The sequence below is a fragment of the Mirounga angustirostris genome, unplaced genomic scaffold (genome assembly GCF_029215605.1).
Source record: "Mirounga angustirostris isolate CCGP_5_RB_7025 unplaced genomic scaffold, mMirAng1.0.hap1 SCAF_14, whole genome shotgun sequence".
Lineage (NCBI taxonomy): Eukaryota > Metazoa > Chordata > Mammalia > Carnivora > Phocidae > Mirounga > Mirounga angustirostris.
The window spans coordinates 50,159,422-50,165,804 of NW_026991722.1; the positions used below are offsets into that span (position 1 = coordinate 50,159,422).

At 38.8% G+C, this 6,383-nt stretch overlaps 1 non-coding gene across 1 annotated transcript; it reads right to left on the reverse strand.

The window, feature by feature from the left end:
* Positions 1–5,318: 5,318 nt before the first annotated feature.
* On the reverse strand, positions 5,319–5,425 carry LOC123853381 (U6 spliceosomal RNA). The gene has a single exon (XR_006793139.1). It is a non-coding gene; the product is annotated as a U6 spliceosomal RNA (small nuclear RNA).
* Between the last annotated feature and the right edge of the window lie 958 nt (positions 5,426–6,383).

Consider the following 6,383-nt stretch of genomic DNA (forward strand, 5'->3'; position numbering starts at 1 on the left):
AAAACCCAATTCAAGCTGATTCATGATCTTTTCTTCAGAGCCTAGAAGAGGGTGTTAAAACTGGTCTGCAGAAGTTCCGGCCAACAGCAAGTGTTACAAATCCCAGTGCCTCAAGACTTCACATTCTCTGCTAAAATTCTACTCTAATGTTTTAATATTTAAAAATTATAAAATGCCTGGAAGTGAACCCTAATAACTTTTTTTTGACTATAGTAAGAACTACACTTTGAGGAGCCCTCCACATCCTTTGCTACCAACTATGCTACTTCTTTGAACCACTAGTGCCTTAGAAGTGCTCTGCTCTGAAATTTTTAAAAAACTCTGCTTTCTGAGTACAGACTACTATCCTATCATTGCTGCCATTGCTTACATCCATGAACCTTGCAATAAAACACAGCAGAGAGCCACTTTGGAAGACAGTTTGGTTGTTTCTTACAAATTAAACATACTCTTACTGTAAGATCCAACAATCAGGCTGGATTTAGGTCTACACAGAAACCTGTCCATGGATGTTTAGAGCAGCTTTGTTCATAATTGCCAAAATTTGGAAGAACCAAGATGTCCTTCAGTAGGTGAATGGATAAATAAACTATAGTACATCCAGGCAATGGAATATTCAGTATTAAAAGTAGATGAACTATCAAGCCATGAAGAGATATGGACAAAATGTAAATGCATATTACTATGTGGAAGAAGCCAATCTGAGAAGGCTTCAAACTGTATGATTCCAACTATATGACATTTTAGAAAAGGCAAAACTTTGGAGACAGTAAAATGATCAGTAGTTGCCAGGGATGGCAGGTGGGGCTGGGGCTGGGGTGGAGTAGGGACGGGAGAGTTGAATAGGCAGAGCACAGGGGATTTTTAGGGTAGTGAAAAAACTCTGTATATTATGGATAATAACGGGTATACCATTTTATTTTTGTCTAAACCCACAGAATGTACAACACCAAGAGTTGTCTTAAGGTAAACTACGAGCTTTGGGTGATTATGATGTGTCAAAGTAGATCCATTCTTGGTAAAAATTGTACCATTCTGGTGAGTAATGTTGATAATGGGAGAGGCTATGCATGTATAGGAAATCTCTGTACTTTTCTCTCAGTTTTGTTATAAACCTAAAACTGCTCTAAAAAACAGTCTTAAAAAAAAAAAAGACAAAACTCAATAGAGAGTCACGCCAGTTTTCTGACATTCTATCCTTCATTTTCATAAGCTACCTGGCCTCTTTCTCCCTTCACTATTTCCTCACCCACCTTGGATCAGTTTAATGACCCTCCCTGGGACCCTAAATGCTTTCATTCTCTGACCATTTCTTCTACACTCACCTTAACACTTCTCAAACTTGGATCAACTCAACTGTGTGCTTTCTCCTGGTTGCTGAGGGCTGTTGGAAAAATCTGGCGTCTGTTTTGATCCAGCCCTGGTTATAAATTTATGATTACCTATGTCTGTTGGATCTATAATGCATTCATTTCTAATCAGTTCTTTTTTCCATTTCCTGTACTTGTTCTTTTTATTCTTTAAGATCTTCAATTCATCTTGCCCTCTAACTTCATTGTTAACTTTGCCTCCCACTTTGTAAAAACAAAGAAAAACAAAACTACCTCAGTTTCTTTCCCTTTACCACCAAATGTTTTTTCACTTCAAGTTCCTATCTCAATTTCTTGCCATCTGTGTGTCCTCCAAAATTTTACTGAAATTTCTTTGAATCAAATTGTCCCATATTTTCTGAAATACCTCTGCAGTCCCCATTCTATGTTATCTAGCATCTCCTTCATTCATTAAACTTTCTTTTCACTTGAATCTACCGGTTTTCCCTCCTGCTCCCATACCTTTCTGCTTCTTTTCCCAGTCTTTTTATGTTGCCTCTTCTTCCTTCTTAAATGTGGATGGCCTCAAGTTCTGTTCTTCCTCCTTTTTCCTATATTTTATACTTTTCACCTATAGTATAGGTAAAATATACTTTTACCTTGGATGAGCTTATCTGTGATGGTTTGAAGGCTCTCAATTCCACAGCTCTTGTGAGTGAACTCAAACGTCCAACTGACATATTCATTCGATGTCCAATGGGTACCTTAAGCTCAGTATATTCCCAGTGAAATCATTATCCACATTTATTCCTCCTCTCTGTTTCTGGCATTGTTATCCACCATGCTACCCAATCTAAATACCTCAGAGTATTCTTCCCTTTCCTCCTCTTCACTCATTCATTTAATTGGCCTCTAAGTCTTATGAATTTTCCAATCCTGTTTTCTGCAAAGCTCCATATTCACACAATCTTTTGCTGTTTTTGCAATAGCCTCCTAACATTTTGGCTCTAATTACTCCTCCTAGTCATTCTTCTCTGCCTCCAAAATGATCTATCTAAAACAAGACCCTGGTCATGATACTTCCCTATGCTGGCTTAAAAAAATTTTTATGACTTCCTGTAACCTATTGGTTGGAGTCCAAAGACTTTGGAATGTCTTTAATAACTTCCCCCCCAATCTACCTTTCTCTTCTCATCTATCACCTTCTATTTATGGCTCCTTCTCCTTGGAATGCTCTTCTATTCTTTTTTTTTTTTTTCATGGTGAAATGCTACTGATCTTTCAAGGAAGGACCAGCTCCTTTCTCTGTTTTCCTGCTGCATTTTGTCATACTACTAGTTTAGTATTTAATTGCACACATGTCTTTTGCTGCTAGGTTGAGAACCCAAGGACCATAATTATTCAACTACCAATCCTTAGGGCTTATAGTTTCTGGCACATAATGTAGTTTCAATCACTATTTGTTGACTTGGAATTAATCCCGTGGAAGTTGGTGAACAATTATTTTCCATATAGACAATAGGAAAAAATAAGTTATAACATGAAGGATTTTGGTTAGATATTAGGAAGGATTTGGGTAGCAACAAATGTCTTTTGAACGAAGAGTCAAAGCTTACTCCTTTGAATTCCCAAAGTGTCTCTGTCCTGAGGTTGTCTGAGTTCTGTAGGACTGTTTTCCTCTCTTTTTCTTGTCTTCTGATCCAAGTATGTGATAAATCTTATATTCTCAGGCGACACATGGGAACAGTAACACAGAACTTGCACATAGTAGGTGCTCACTAAAAGTTGTAGTTTGGTTAAATGACTATGAACTTATTTTCTAGGAAAACATAGGCCTCCAATTTAGAGTCCAGTTCTTTGTAGTTGCTCAAAGGCCCCAAGTATATTTGACCTTGTGCATTGACTTGTGTGTCTCTAAAATGTAAGCTTTGATGGGAAATGGGAAAAAAAAAAAGCATTCAAACAATAGACATGAGACTTTCTTAAGTGGTTGGGAATTTTCCATCTAGCCTGTAGATGCAGAAGTTCTTGGATGATCCCCTGCTAAGATCTCTTCTGGCTATCTCACTTTGAGTGTAAAAAGGGATCATCAGAGGAAGGCAGTCTCACTTCTTTACTGTCATATACTTTCTTGCCTGTGGAAACGAGATGCTTGGTCCGACAGTGAGCTGGGGAAATAAAGGATGCTTTTAACATTAATTAGATGGAAGCTATCTTGGGATTGTGATTTTGCAAGGGGCACATCTTGCTCATATAACTTTCATAATTATGGAAGGGGCTGGTAATCCCATTTGCAGATTCTGTGTTCTGATCATGAGATTATTTATTGCACTTCAATTAGAGAGAGGGAAGGAGAAGAAACAAAAATGTGAATGAGTTCAATTTGCTGATTGCTAGACATCCTAGTAGAAAGGCTGTTGAAAAAGATATTGAAACTGCCAAAGCAAGGCTTCTAGATTCCCATAAATCTAATCAGTACATGTTTCTCTCTATTATTACTGGTAATGGGGAGAGGTCCTGCTTTTCTTACAAGGATCTTTGTTTGAGATGTGGTAAGGGAGAATGCCTTTTTTTAAAAACAGTTTAAAGTTAACAAATCCATTTTAATGGAGTCCATGACGTTACTGTGACGGGCATCCTACCATAGAAGGGAAAAAATAAATTTATGAAGTAAGGGTTTGTCTGATTATACCTTGAGATAACTAATTTGTAATCATTCTAAGCAAATTATCTCTGTGTAGACTAGAGTCATTTAGACTTTAGGCTTAGTTTTGCTTTTCATTCAAGTGATCTAAAAACTGTAGGCAACTTGATCACCCAACTGTTGCAAGAATATTCAACTCAAGTCTCTGAAAATATCTATTCTTTCTGGTTCCTTTAGATGACCCTGAAGAAATCCTTCAGAGAACTGGGCTGGAGACTTGGTGAAAATGAGCACTTGGACACCTACCATATTCTATCATTACTGTGATAAGCAGAAAGGATCTATTTTTAGCAAAGGATATCAGAAAATATCAGGCTGGAGGAGATTTGGTGAGCATGATTCTCCAGGCCTTCCAGTTCCTTGGGGATGTGCTTGGGAGGGTAGCCTTGGTCAGTTGCCTGCTCAGGGGTAGATCTTGTTAGGCAGAGGGAAGACCAAAGTCATAGATTTCCAAATCTCTTTGACTCCCAACTAAAATACTCCATACCCCAGCTTAATTACTTATATGGTTACAGAAATTATCTTTAGCAAGCAAGCTACCTGTGTCCAATATCCTAATGTATTTTCTTATTTTATAACCCTTTGACCGTTGTGCACAGATTATATAATAATGACCAGACATCACCAGTTTCCAGGCACATGGAATGAAGTATGTGAGGATGACCAGTCTGAACAGACACAATCAGTTCTGAGCAGGACCATCTACATATTATGTGGGACCTAGACAAAATGAAAATGTGGAGCCCTTTCTAAAAAAAATCCTTAAGAATTTCTGGGCAACAACAGCAGAGTATTAAACCAAGCGCAGGTCTGTTCTGAGCTCAGGGTCCAAAGTGACTGTATAGGTTGTAAGGTCATAAAGGTGGCCCTGGTTCTAGATCTAGGCAGGCTGAGTACATTAGGCATCACTAGAGCCTACCCCAGAACCCTGTCTTTATTTGTTCTTAAATGCTCTATTCTTATTGTGTGTATGTGTGTTATTTTGATATGCATATAATTTTATTGTCAATTCAGTTTGTCATTTACAGTGAAGTAGAGGGGAATAGATTTTTTTTTAAAGGTTTTATTTATTTATTTGACAGAGAGAGACACAGAGAGAGAGAGAACGCAAGCAGGGGGAGTGGGAGAGGGAGAAGCAGGCTCCCGGCAGAGCAGAGAGCCCGATGCGGGGCTCGATCCCAGGACCCTGGGATCATGACCTGAGCTGAAGGCAGACACTTAATGACTGAGCCACCCAGGCGCCCCTAGATTTTTTTTTTATTGTGGTAAAAAACGTATGGGATCTTCCCTCTTAATTTTATTTTTTTAATATGGACTGCTTCACGAATTTGCGTGTCATCCTTGCACATGGGTCATGCTAATCTTCTCTGTATTGTTCCAATTTTGGTATATATGCTGCCGAAGCGAGCACTACCCTCTTAAATTTTTAATTGCTTACTATAAACACAAAATTGTACAGCAGATCTCTAGAACCTTTTCACTTTGCATGTCTGAAACTCTATACCCATTGAACAGTGATTCCCCATTTGCCCCTTGCACCAGCCCCAGGGTAACCACCATTCTACTCTTTGATTTAGTGAGTTTGACTACTTTAGATACCTCAGATAAGTGGAATCATGCAGTATTTATCCTTCCTTGACTGGCTTATTTGCTTAGTAGAATGTCCTCAAGTTTCATACAGGTAGCATATGATAGGGTTTCCTTCTTTTTTATGACTGAATAATAGTCCAGTGTGTGTGTATGTACCCCATTTTCTTTATTTGTTTATCCATCAGTGGACATTTAGGTTGTTTCCACTTCTAGGCTATTTTGAATCATGTTGCATTGAACAGAGGAGTGCAAACACCCCTTATCTTCATTGTGTTTTAATTGGTCTGAATATCACTAATAAATAACAGTGCATTCTTTTGGAAATAGAGTTCACCTATTAAAATGAATAGCACAGAATAATTTTACTGGTTTTGCAGTCTACTCTCTATTGAAATGACCACCTTACGTTACCCAGCTGGCAATGCAGGCATCAATGCAGGCATTCCCGAGAACTGGACTCATTCTGGGAGAATGTGAAATGGTCCAGGCCCCATGCTGTATGCTCTGTGAGAGTAAGGGGCACATTGGTGCTACCTCAGCAGCCTCTATAGGGTTGCATCCCATCAATAGAGTAGAAAGATACCACTCTGAAAAGGATGCTGTGAGACTGAATAAATATTTGCCATAGGGCCTCAGCTCCTCCAGGCAGAGAGGCCTGGGGCATTCAGCTATGAGTACGTCTCTATTAAAAGTTAAAGCTTGAATTACATGCGCTAGCAATGCCTCTAACAGCATCACTAGGCTCTTTGCTGACTCTGGAATCTGTTCTCTTGTTTGCC